General features: G+C 37.4%; 1 protein-coding gene across 1 annotated transcript in view; it reads right to left on the minus strand.

The window, feature by feature from the left end:
* The window catches only part of ARHGAP15 (Rho GTPase activating protein 15), a 331,210-nt gene that overhangs the window by 299,834 nt on the left and 17,569 nt on the right, over positions 1 to 13,807 (minus strand). The gene's annotated exons all lie outside the window — the stretch shown is intronic.

Consider the following 13,807-nt stretch of genomic DNA (forward strand, 5'->3'; position numbering starts at 1 on the left):
CTTTTCACTATTTGAAACATATAAATGATTTTTTTGTACTAACATGGTGTAACTGAGCTTAATGCAAACTGTATACATATTTTTTTAGCATATTTCAGATTAGAAAACTAGAGTTGAGAACTAAAATACCTTTTTTGGGGTGTGCATGAATTCATGATACAGTTTCAGCCTGTTTATTAAGTAATCATATCTGGGTACAAGTGTCAACACAATTTACGTTTTGAATAATGTGAAGCAGATAACCTCAATTAACAAGTAATTAGAGTCATTTTCCTATTAAGCAGTTTCCCTAATTGTTTTTGAAACCTGGAACTAAAATTGCAATAAATAATAAGCAGCCAAAACATGTCCCTGCATTAGCTTAATCCAGGCTCTTCCAGTGGAGCCTGGGAAAAATGCAGCAGAAATAAGGGTTGAATCCCCATGTGATGTGGAGAAAAGAGGGAAATATTTTGTAGCTGTGGACCTCTGCAATGTCTACTCTTTTCTGGGGCTGTTCTGTGGGGTTTTTTCATCAATATTATTCCGTTTCCTTTCTCTCTCTCTCTCTCTTTTCCCCCCTATGACTTCTTATATGAATTTTTAACATATGGAATATCTGCCTTAATCATTACTGTGGATTGAGTAGAACTTATCAGGGAAAAGCCATCCCCCAGTGAACACATAGGGTATGATCTCTGTTAAACTCCATTTTATAGTAGTGCAAATTAATTTGATGCCTTATATTCTACCTTATCAGCATGCCATACCTCTGTTTATGTAAAAAAATAAATATAACATGTTTTCCCAAATAGGACAATTTGTGCATTTGCTGCTGGTCCTCAAAAAAAAAAAAATATATCTTTCACTTGGATATCAGTGTTTAAATAGATACATGTCACATGTCAAGTACAATAATTGAGGTCAGAGAACATAAAAATTTCACATGTATTTCTCTGCTCATACTAGATGGTCTCATGGAAAGCACCTAGGTTGCACTCTGTCTGCCACAGCCAAGAATAGGGGGAAAAAAATTATCCAGCTAAAAACAAGAAAAAACCCAGCAGCTGCTCCTCACCCTAAGCCAAAACAAACAAGTGAACTAAAAACTAACAGAAAAGCTACACAGAAATTCTAGGAGAAAAAAGAAAAAGAGTTAGTACAATAATATGTGGCTGTCCCATCCCTGGAAGTGATCAAGGCCAGATTGGATGGGTCTTGAAACAACCTGGGAGAGTGGAAGGTGTCTCTGTCCATGGCAGGGGTTGGAATGAGATGAGCTTTAAAGTCCCTTCCAACCCAAACCATTCTATGGTTCTGTGGTTCTATTCTCTTCACCCACAAACTCCAGCCTGAGCTAAAGCCTCCTGTCCTGCAGATACATTCATCAGAATTTCAGCTGGTAAGACACACCATTCTCACATGAAGTCAAAGAAAGAGAAAGATTTCTCATAGTCCATGAAGGAACTAAGATACCTGAGATTACTCCAAAAGGCTCTTAGTTAGTTTATATCTAACTAGACTTCACCATCCACTCCACAAACAGACACTTAGTTGTTGTCTCTCTGTCTACAGGAAATTTTGCCAGCCTTGGAAGAGTACAGGACTTCTATGTTCTCCATTTTTTACAAAATTTCAATAAGGTAGTAAACCAAAATGAGGCCCCTAAAAAAAAATGAATTGAAAACTTTGGGAAGATAGCCTGAGAAACTCCAGGAAAAGCTGGCAGCTAGGAAGGACATGAGCTGTTCAGAAGGAATACAAACATTTAAATAACATAACTTGCTGGAAATTAGGCTTTGTGAGAAATCCCATTGATTTCTTTTAAGTCATTTTATTAAAAGGCCTATTAATGCTTGGTTTGCACTTTGTGGCCATGAGAGATGTTGGAACGAAGAGCTATCAAAGGTGGCTATCAAAGTTTTTTTTTCCCCATTTAACTTTTTCTAACTATTAAGCTGCTCATTTTGTGGAGACAATCATTAGTGTCTTTAATGTGAAACAAAGCTTCTGGATAAGAGCTGCTAGCTGAAGATCAATATGAAAGATATCATTTCAGTTACAGCTTTAATAACTGTAACAATAGGGAGCCTGGCATCGCTGGCTTTATGCATTAATGTAATTTAGAATCTACCAGGTACAAATCTTATCAAGCATTAGCAGTGGCTGCATTGGGATTTTCTAGGTAAGGAAACTGTGTGATAAATGGGAAGCATTTTAAAGGTAAACTTTCATGTAATCAGGCTCATCTGCCATAAAAACATGAAAGAATTTACGTGAAGAAAAAGAAATAAATAAACCAAACGAGATTCTTGGAAAATGATGATGGTTTTTGAGGAACTAGTGGTGCGTGTGCTCAGAGTGTACTAGGATGTCTCCCTTGTTTATATCAACATAAAATATGATCCACAAAACTAGAAGATTAAGAATTTCAGCCAAATGCAGTGCAACTAAAGATTTTCTACAAAATAGTGTATGCAGAAAATTGCACCTACCTGGACATGCAGTCAGTTAACCCCCAAAATAGACAAGGAGCTTTTTCCCTGGCTGCCAAGAAAGCACCAGCACTTCAGACCAGGGGCACCACCCTTCCTCCAACTCCACTCAGCTGCAGCTAATTCACCATTCCCACCCCCTTTCTTCCAACCCACCTGTCTCCAAAACCCTCTTCTCTCTACTTGCTCCATGCTTTTCACACTGGGGCCCATTACCTTAACCTTTCCCAGGCTTTGGAGATTTGCATGGATGTGTCAACCTTGTGCTTCTGCAACAGTTTATCTACAACCATGTTATTTCTTTTCACAGCTCTATAATTTTTTGATTAAAAAAATAAATAAATCATCACATCCTCCTCCAACAAAAGAAGAAAAAAAAAAGAAAAAAAAGAAAATCAGGCCTGAAAATGAGAAAACACTAACTTTGGATCTTCCCAGCAAAGTTATTCTTAAAACCTGATGCAACCAATTGGCAGTTCTTTAAACAATTTGTCTAACTTGTGTCCAAATGTCTTCAGGTTTTAGTGCTTACAGGTGGCCACTTTAGATTTACACTTTAATTTTGAGAAAGATCTAAACTGGGAACAGTGAATTTTCAGTTTATCATTTGCTGATAAAAAATGGAAAGCTCAAAGTTAAAGTAGCCAACTACTGAGAAGAGTTGGCACCTGGCATTTTAATTTTTAAACATTGGGCTTTTTTGTGTAATGAGGTTATAAAGCAAGAGTCTGACTTCAGGACCACAATCGAGAAGAACGAGCTCTTAAGGATGACAGAACCGCTGATGGGAAGCTCAGTTGGTCCAAAATCCAGGTTTGGTCCAAATAAACACAGAAAAGTTTGTATGCTCATCTGGGTTTTCTACCTGCCTTGGGGCTAGAGATGTCATGAGAACAGATTTGCTCATCACAGCTGCAGCACTTCCCGTTCTGGCCACGGATGAAATATCCAGGAGAACAATCTTTCTTGCAGAGCTCTGGGGCAGGGGAGGGAAGTGGGGAAAATGGGACCTGGTATTTCACAATCTTTCAAGTTTGATTCCAAAACTGGGGGGAAGATTCAGAGATTAGAAAGGATAGAAAATTTTTTACTTTACTCAGGTTTTGGCTGTACTCTTAAATGCAACTTTTTACTGTAACTCTCAGAATGTGTGGCAGCTCAGATAGTCAGTAATCACAAAAAAAAGGCATAACTACTTCTAAAGTAGGCATATTCAGTGCTGTACTAAAAAAACAAACATAAATTTAGTTGTATGGGTCTACGAAATATAAAGAGATTTTTTTTCCCCCTACAGGCTTTATACTGAAAAAGGAAGCTCTTTTTTACTCTCAAGGTGTCAGGTCTTGAGACCTTTGAAGGGGAAGGTTTCAACCCAGCTGTGTGCATGCACACCCTTAACTACAAAATCATGGGTGATAAAAACCTATTTCCATTCAGGCTATGAACCTCACCAAATGAGAAATCAAACAGAAAATAAAATATTACCATGTTAATACAACCAGATAGGATCCTGGAAAAAAAAAAAAGTAAAAGGTTGGCTTCAAATGGAATTTGATCTGATTTAGGGCAGGAGAGTGCTGCTGTCAACTATTTGTCTAAGAATAGGCACATTGCCTAACGAGGACACTCTCTTGTCTGTTTTAAAACCCCTTCTCAGCGCATTAAACAACATTTAGTAAGCACGTCTGTACATTGTGCAATAGCACATGTATTTAGGGCATGCACAAAATAATTTGATCCCCATTTCATCGCATTGGTAGTGTAATTATTTCACTGCACTAATAAAACAAACAAAAAACCCCTGCTTCTTTACCTCTCCTGTCATGTTGCATCGGGTCACTCTGTGCCACATGATGTGATATCATGTAGCTCAATGCAAGGAGACACATGTCCCTTCTCATTGGAAATTTAAAGAAATGGAGCTTACTTTTCCCCTGTGGGAAACTATGCAGGTCAGGTGCCCAAGACTAGCTATGGGAAGTTTGATATAATCTCAGTTTCAGTACCTACATATTTCAAATCTGACGGCATTTTGAAAGGAAACGTGTTAGATGCCACAATTCAGCTGTAATACAGTACTTAATAAAGATAGCGTAGAAGGAATATAATTCCACAGCTTATGTTCCTTGTCACGGAGTGCACTGACACAGATTGCCAAGGAGGCTCCTTTAAACAACACTTTCAGACATACTTTTTGAAATATACGGTGTTTTATACCCTAACCCTCAGAGAAACCTAACGCCGCTGAAAGCACTTGGGTATAGAGTCAAGGGAACAGAACTGATTAATGATGAAGCCAAAATAAGACTTTTTTCTGATGAAAAATACTGGAACAGTTAAGCACAGAGAATATAGATAAGGAGAATGTACAGGATCTGGGGCCAAGTTCTCCTCTCAGTTACACTAGCACAATTGTGGAATAATTCTATTTCAATTAATAGAGTTAATATGATGAGAATAGAATTATCTATGGAAAGAGCATGATTGAAACGTAACAGTCAACCCAGCTTTGAGGTACCATCTTTAATGTGTGCAAAGGAAATATGCATCATCCACTGTCCTGTTTTACAGGTAGGGAAACAGAAGAAAGAAGTAAAAATCCCTTAGCGGGGCAATGTCCAAGCTGAGACCAGGGAAACATGACAAATTCCAGTCCAGCTCCTACTCTACTTGGTTGCAATAAATAAATATAACTGAAGGATATTTTGGAAATCAAGTGATATTTTATATATATATATATATATATATATATATATATATATATATATATATAATCTTTCTAACATCGTGACATGTTGCTATCCTGAATCAAAAAGGCGTAACTTTATAGTGCATTGTGTTGTTTAGCATCATGGTAGTAACCTCAGTGTCACTAATATTTCTGTATAGTGGAGTGCCACTGTTTACATGATAAAAGTGCAGAAAAATTAGAAGCCTGAGGAACACAATCAGAACAGAAGCAGGAAATAAGTTTTCCCAGTAAAAATAAGTTTTTTCTACTAGTAAAAACAAGGATGTATGGTATGGACTATGAAATAATGATAATACTAAAGCACAGGGATCATTGCAATTTGAACCAGATGTTAAATTACAGAAAATAATATTATTTAGGGGGTTCTGGTTAGGTGAAACCTCATGTTTAGGTTTTCTTAGTCTTCTCCATTGCCTTACCAGAACATCTCAAAGGCTACATTCTGCAGAGTTTTGGAACAAGTAAGTTTTGAGCTACAAGCACCTGATCCAACTCCATGGTGGTCCTTTGGATTTGAACAAGCTAAGGCAAAGGAGAGAAACATTTGAAGATCCTAAAATTCACCCAATTTCATCAATTTTTGCAAATTTTTGATAAAAAGGGTGATGGGAGATGTCTTTTCTTCCTAGTTGGTTCCACAGCCCCAATCCCCAGTTTCACCTGAGAAATGACAACCTCAGTGTACACCTGTACTCAGCTCTTAAACAAGGCATCACATCTTATGTGATGTGGCCCAAAACTGATATTAGCATAAATTTCCATTGCTATCCTACAGATGACAGTAAAATCAAGAATCATAAAATTAGAGACACATATTTACTCCTTGCCTTTCCCTGTGTTTTATGAAGAATTACCAACCATAACTTAGAAGATATTTTCTGACTGTTTCTCTATCCCCTTTTCTCTCGGTGCCTTGGTGTCCCCAAACGGAGGTGGGAACTCTGGCCAGATATCTTAGAGGGTGAGTATAGGGTTTCTTGTCCTGCCCTAAGCTCTCCCAAGGTCCTGCCCCAAGCAGTGGTGCCCCAAAACACCAGATCCTTGAGAAGAACCAGTGCTGGCATCTCATGTCTCCACAGCTCCTGCCAGCATCTCAGACAAAAAGGGCTGTGAAGAGATGAAAAGAAAATATGGGACAAAAGAAGAGGAGCATGGTTTTTAGATGGTAAATTATATAATATTTTCATAGCCAAGCTTACTTTATTTTTTGCCCTCAAGACAACAGAGAGAAGTGACACATCTGAAGAAAAAGAAAAAAACACACCTCTTTAATTTTTTTTACCTTTTTTTGTTTGGCCTAGTAGCTTAAAAATATTTTTAATATATTTTCACCATGCTTTCTATGAAACTCAAAGGAATTCATGGGCTTTGAGGAGCGCATTGGTCTTATCATACCCCCCTCAAATTGTAGAAAACTCTATTAATGCTAAAGCAAATGTTACATTTTTTCACTGGATGTGAGGAAAACAACAGGGAGGGATGCAAAACTTCCTAGCAGTGCATTCAGTTACAAAGGTATTTTAATATTGAACATCCCTTCAAATAATTCTATTTTCAAGCGCCGGACGATGGGAACGTGGCTCTTCTAGAGAGCATCTGCCCAAATTTTAAATTAAAAAAAAAATAAAAAGGGAAAGGAAAAGGGGGGGGAAAAAAAAAAAAAAGGCATTTTTCACAGGGTTGTGGGTCTGTGGCATCATCTGCTCCACCTGTAATCTCTGGTGCTGCTCTGCCCCCTGGTGCTGCCGCGGCCGCAGAGCAGCCGCCCGCGCCCTTGCGCGGGGACCGCCCGCCGAGCATCCCCCACTGTCACTTCTCGCTTCTCCCGCAAGTTCAAGGTCAGTGCCTAGCTATTTTCAGCTCATCTCTTCTTGATCCATGCAGAGAAATGACAAGGTAACGTGATTTGGGGTCAGCTGTATTACAGGAACCGTTACATAAACGGAGAAAGTGGAAATCAATCCCGGCTGACAGTGTCTTCGGGATAATCAGCGCTCACTCCATGCCGCTGTCAGCTCTCCTGCATCAAACACCATGTTACTTCTGTCACATCTCCTTAACAAAACCAGAGTCTCACTTTTGGCAAAGTAAATAAATATTTCACTTGGGCTTGCATTTAATTCATTGTTTAGAGAACTTTAACACTTTGGACTTGCAAAGAGTCCCTATTTGGAGGAGAAAAGACGACTTATCCTGTCAGGTCCATTACTGCCTGCAAAGGGCGCTGGCAAAGATACAGCCCACTCTTATGAAACACCCCATTCTTCATATTTTGTGCTTGATTTCTTTAAGCAGGCGATTGTCCTCCAAATCTCTGTTAGCAAGCAGACTTTGCCTTCCCAAAGTGCTTTACCTAACCCACGGTCATCCTCATCCTCACCCCAACCCCATCACAGCCTCCCCGCTAACGTTTCAGGACACCTTCCTCAATTTGTCTGATTATTATTACTTTATCTGAGCCATTTCCTCCCCTAACTAGACATCTTCCCTAACGCAGAATTATGAACATATCATTTCACAAGATGTGCCGCGTTAGCCGTGTCTCGGTGACAGCACATGGTATGTCAGTTTAGGGAGAGAGCAGCGATTCTATCCCACCCACCTTGTGCTCCCATGGAACTGCCAAGCCCGCAGTGCTCCGCCGAGGAACAATTTACCATAATATTAGTTGTCAGTAAATTCAAAGACGGAACTCCTAAAGCTATAAAATGGATTAGAAGCAATTTAAAAAAGAATTAACAAACTAGAGTAAGAGTATACTGTCAACAAACAAATGCTTCATCATAGCACTGTAATTTGGAATTTTAATTACCCCTCTGCTTCTGTAACAAAACAATGTCTGAACTGGCAGCCATTTGAATCTCTCACAGGTCATTGAGCATTCTAGTTAATTACTCTATGAATAGCCTGTTTTTCTCCCCTCTGGAAACACGTTTCTAATGGCAGTCAAGGTCTGACAAATGTGTCATCTACATAATTAGCTAGGAAGCAACACAAAACATTAAACATGCTTTGTGCCGACAACTATCAAAACATTTCATTTGTTGTCAATTATTCATTACTTTGTAGGTTCTGAAGGGGTTGTTATTATGAAAATAAGTCCAGATGCTAACAAGGTTAGAGTTTTTTATTCAAATTAGTAATCAGAGGACTAACTTTAAAAAATGTATCCTATGTACGTTTATGGCAGCGTTCAATCAGCACTAAATTATAAACGAATTTAGCTAAGTTCAAGTTAAAATAGCCATGGCAGAGCACATGCACTAATTTGTAGAGTTGCAGCTCTCTTTGAAGTTTTAGGATCTAAGCTGAAGTAGCAAACTTTCAGAACCTTTGGCAAGACTAATTTGTGCTTGGTAAATAGAGTAAAGATTTTCACAGCGTGAGATAATGTAAGATTGCAAAAAAAATAAAAAGGGGGGGGGGGAACCTGGAGGTTTTTGAACCTTTTTTCTACCCTTCTGTCACACTGAGTAAAAGTCAAAATCAGCAATTCCGACTCATATAATATCTTGTCTGAACTTCAGTTTGGCTTAACAAGGAAGCCAAACCAGTTACATTCACCACTCCCTTAATAGAGCTGAAATGAATTTATCCTCGCTTTTAAGAAGAAATAGGTGCTGGTTATTTCTTTTTTCTATGATCTCATTATGATGCTGCCTATCAAGCTGCGCAGCTGAAACGGTACAGTGAAACTGTGGGGAAGAGAAATAAACAGGGAGTTAAACAACAAAATTAACTTCTTCTTTTTTAGCCAAGATTATTTCAGTTGAAGTGCCATGATGCAAGTGTACAATAAAGAATACCTTCTCACAGTGCTTATTTAAACAAATAAAAAGGAAAAAAGAATATTATTCAGAAAAGCAAAAGGATTGTTCTTAGCCTGAAAATATGACTACACATAAAATGTTTGTCCTCTAAAAAGGTTGGGAGACAATCTGCATTGCTCCATTGAGAGAAATCACTTACTGAAGGTAAACTGAGCCCCAAAATAGTCTCATGCATTAATATTCTACTTTCAGGGTCTAAGTCAAAGGACTTTATGGTATGTAGAACATACATGAGCATGTAGGGGCACATCTGTGCAGGCTGAGGGCCTCTGCCCTGGAGATGGAGCAGCTCCTCAGGTGGGGAACAAGGGACACACACACTGAGATGGATGAAAAACTGGATCAAGGACCGAAGGAGATGTTCTGTGATCACAACATGAACGGAGAACAGATCCAGGTTTTCAAAGCACAAAACCAGTCTGAGTACAGGAGGGGACATATGACACACTTCATTTCTCATTTTCCTGCACTGGAAACGGGAATGACTAATGTTACTCAACAGATTTATTTTTTTTAGCAATATCCATGTTCAAGAAGTAAAATTGGACTGTGTTTATGGACTCACTGCTTTCATACCTATCCTGAAATATTTGGAGCAAGCAAGGTGTAAGCTTGCATTTATTAACAATTCCCACACTTGTCATGGGAAGTTCATATATTTTTATATATGGGAAGCTCGTATATTTTTCTATATCTGTCCCAGGGCTATTATATGATTTGAAAGGAACACAGCTTTTTCCTTATAGAGATAAACATAGATGCATCTACAACAGACTGTTGTATGATGATAAAATTTGCAGAGAATAAAGCCTGGCCAGTCAAGTATTAGATCACAAAAAAAGAGAATATTTTTCACAACTATGACAGGAGAAGTTCTTCTGCTTTTAGAAATATTTTGTCAAGATTTGTTTTTTCCTCCAGGAAAAAAAGTAAACTGGGGAAAGAAAAAAAGAGCCATCCTCAAAAACTTTCCCTAAATAAACTACACTATAAAAGAAGCTCTGATGATCTCTCAGAGATTGAAATAATCCCCTTTTCAGCTAAAACTACCCATAGCAATGAAACTGAAAATACTCGAAAAGAGGGCTGGAGACTGTCTTGTAATTAACATTAAACAGATAACATATTTACAAGGAAGTCAAAATATTTTGGAAGCCGATAATCCTGTAAGCCTTAACGTGGTATAAAAACAACAAATAAATGCAAAGTGTTACTGTTACACATGCCTGCCTGATCAATGGTTTTCACATATTGATCTATAAATGGAGTTGACAGTCTGTGTTGGCTGCACATTTTCCAAGCAGCTCTATTTTTGTACAAAACCAATACGGGCAATTACCTTTGTTTGAGATGCCAAGTCTTATCAATTCAATGTGATTTAGTGTCATTTTAATTAAATATCAGGATCTACTTCAGGACAATCTATACAAACAAAGCCTCAAACTTGACTATAAGCTTGATTTGAAGTAAACATGTACAAGCCCTGCAATTTCAAAATATGGCTCAAAAACTCTGCTAAACAGAAGGCTTATATTTTTAGCAAATTTATTTCTGTCTTTTTGGCTAGCCATAACTTTGGCAAGTGTTCTATGATCACAGGAGTAAGAAACAAAAGAAGATTGCTTCCTGTATCTCTGATAATGTATTAGAGAGATAAATAAACCTACCAGTTTGTTTAACCTAATCAGAGAAAGCTCTAATACATTAACATTTTGGAATGTCTAAATAGGTCCTAATTCTTAATATAGACACTAATAAAAAAGACATTTCATTGTTCGAAATTGTTCTGAATGCACTTCTCTAGGGTTTAACAGATGAAAAAATAGCAAATATTCATTTACACTGCTAGTTCAGGTGCTACCATAAAGCACATAAAGAGCCCTCTCTTGCCACAATCTGTGTCCAGCTCCGTGATTTGTGCTCTTTAAAGTCTACATAAATATCAGTTTCGACCTTTGCACAAAGCTCAAGCATTTCCATCAAAATAAAGAACATAAACACCCAAGAATCTCTTGGATGGTTTAGGTCATGCATCCCACATTTGCATCCACACCACTATAAAATGCACAAGTGCATATGGCCCTACTGATGTCTAATGCACAACCTTCTTTGTCACGCTATAGAAAATAATCTGTCCACCTTCAAAAGTATAGCCCCAGGTGTGCTGAGAAGCACCACAGCAAATGCTTGAGAATACAGCAAATCCCTGAGAGAAAATTAGGTATTTTCTTCTCTATAAATCACCAGTCGTCTTTCTATTTTTGTGCCTGGTTTTTGCCCTTTATTGCCCAGAGTGGGCATTTTTTTTTCTGAATCTCTTTTAGAAAACTATATTTCTAGTGACTGTTCAATATGTGCCAAATGGTGATTGCCTTAATCCACTCAAGTAGGTGGGTTTTGCATAAGTTGAATAAAAAGGATTTGACCCATTTATTAGTACAACAGAGTATGCTGCACTAACCAAATATGGGCAGTGAAAGAGTAATATGGAGTCCTTTATTCAGCTGTTTCTAGGTTTTCAAGAGAAAAATCTTTCCAATAATAGGACAAATGAAAAATAGAAAATAAGCATAATCAATGGACAATCAATGGATACCTCATAAACTATATCCATCACTTAGAGGCAGAGGGTGAAAACAGAAAATTTCCAAATAGATGAGGATAAATTTATCTTTTAGCACAAAATTATTAGTTTTGATTGATATACTGGTAATATGTATCTTTTAGCAGGGATCTGTGTACCTTTAAATAGAAAGGTGAAAACTGTGCATAGAAGTGCAATGGAGAAGAGTGTCATGAATTTTAAAGCAATATTACTAAATTTATGTATACATACATATATATGTGTGTGTATGTATCACTTGGATCTGTCTTTTTCAAGACACTTGGATGGACAGAAAATACTCCCCTCCATTGCTTTTCCCAAAATCCTTCAGTAGTCACATGCACAGACATGTCAGCACAGGGCTGATACACACAACTGATATTTCGCTGCTCTTTTAAATTGAATCTTGCCGCATTTAAAGCCCTTATTTGAAAATGTTTGGATCTGTAGGAATTTTGCTTTTACTTTGGGCGTTAGCAAACAACTTTAAGAGGCTTATTTGAGTAAATACGCCCAAACACTTTCAGTCTGTCAATATCTAGTCAGAAAATTCTGCATGGCAAAAAGAGATGAAAAGAATCAAAATAGAAAGGAAATTAGTAGCATGGCAAGCTTTCAATCTATTATGCCAGAGCCAAGTTTGCTTGGTAAAATGACACATACTCGGTAAAATTCTGCTTTTATATAATTAGCTACTAAACAAATGTAATACAAAGCAACTTTTCAGCTCCCAGCCAATGCACATATATTGTACCTGCTATGGTTATTGGAATGCAGCAGTGAATATTTATGTCTAATTTAACTTTTTAGAGCCCTTGCTCTGTAACAGTCCAGCATACTATCCCCCAAACTAAAGTTATGTAACAAGGTAATATCAACAATGAGAAACTGCATGATAAAATCCTGCCCAAAAGTGAAAAATGCTAATTTTGTCTCATTTAGCAGCTGGATACAGAAATGCTCATTAGTTTTAAGAGGGTTAATCCTTTTAACTTTTGCATATTGATATGCCAATTATGCCTAATTGTACAAGAGGCATCAGTCAAGGTAATAGTGCATAAACACATGAAAGTTATTAAGTACATCCCAACATGTAATAAAGTAGGTGTTAATTGGTAGCTGAGTTCTGCAGGCTATTGAGGTGGATAATTCATTGAGAGATGGATCACTTGTAATTTCTCTACATAATTCCTTTTGCAGTCTCATGCTGTGATGTTTTCATGCTTGTCAAAAACAACTGCAGCCTAGTGCCTTTTGTTAAACACAGCCAATAAAATGTTAGGCATCATTAAATATACTTAACTTTTAAACTTTTTCAAAGGTACAGTTCTTCCTCATAATACATTACGGTATTCCCAGTAAATTATTGTAAGTAGTGTTCCAGGTTTGTAGTGGAGGAACATTTTACATCAGATAAAAGGAGTAAACCTGTGCAGCGTGTCTGAGGCAAAGAATATAATTTAAATGGAGTATGTTATCGGCTGCTAAGATCTAAACAGATTTTTTCTCTCTAGAAATATAAGGTGAAACGGGTTGTTATACTAGAGAAATCAATGAGTAGAATAATATATTTCTAAATAAGTCTGAATTTTGAGTAAAAAGGGAAGAAAATATGGAAGGTCTTGTAGTGTTCCTACATTTAATAACTTTGTCAGAAAGCTGAATCTTTCATAGGAATCCATTACATCAACAAAACAAAAAATTAATGGTTGGCATGATTGTGAGAAGTGACTGAGACCTGGGACTCTGTCCCCAGCTAACAGAGTTTTCTCCCTCATTTGCATTCTCTGAGAATAAAATGGATCTGGAGTCCAAAAAGTGGCTAACATTGCATAAATAATTTTGTAACATCATATGGCCTCAGCTGCAAGTTGCCACCATTATGAAAGAAAATTAACCAGGGGAGACTCATACCAATCAGTTTGTTTAGTAGCTCAGAAGGAGTACAGGGGCAGGGACACAACTGGCAATAGAGTTCATCACTAACTATTTAATTTCAAAAAAAAAAGGTAATGGGTAAAAAATGACTCAACTCCTTCAACTCTGTCAACTATTGAAACAATAAGTTCAGTGTCTGACTTTTGAACAATTCATTCAGCCTTAAAAGAAGACTTATTTTTGTTACAGACAAAATTGTTAGTTATTT

The sequence above is a fragment of the Neopelma chrysocephalum genome, unplaced genomic scaffold (assembly GCF_003984885.1).
Source record: "Neopelma chrysocephalum unplaced genomic scaffold, ASM398488v2 Primary Assembly neopelma1_103b, whole genome shotgun sequence".
Taxonomy (NCBI): domain Eukaryota; kingdom Metazoa; phylum Chordata; class Aves; order Passeriformes; family Pipridae; genus Neopelma; species Neopelma chrysocephalum.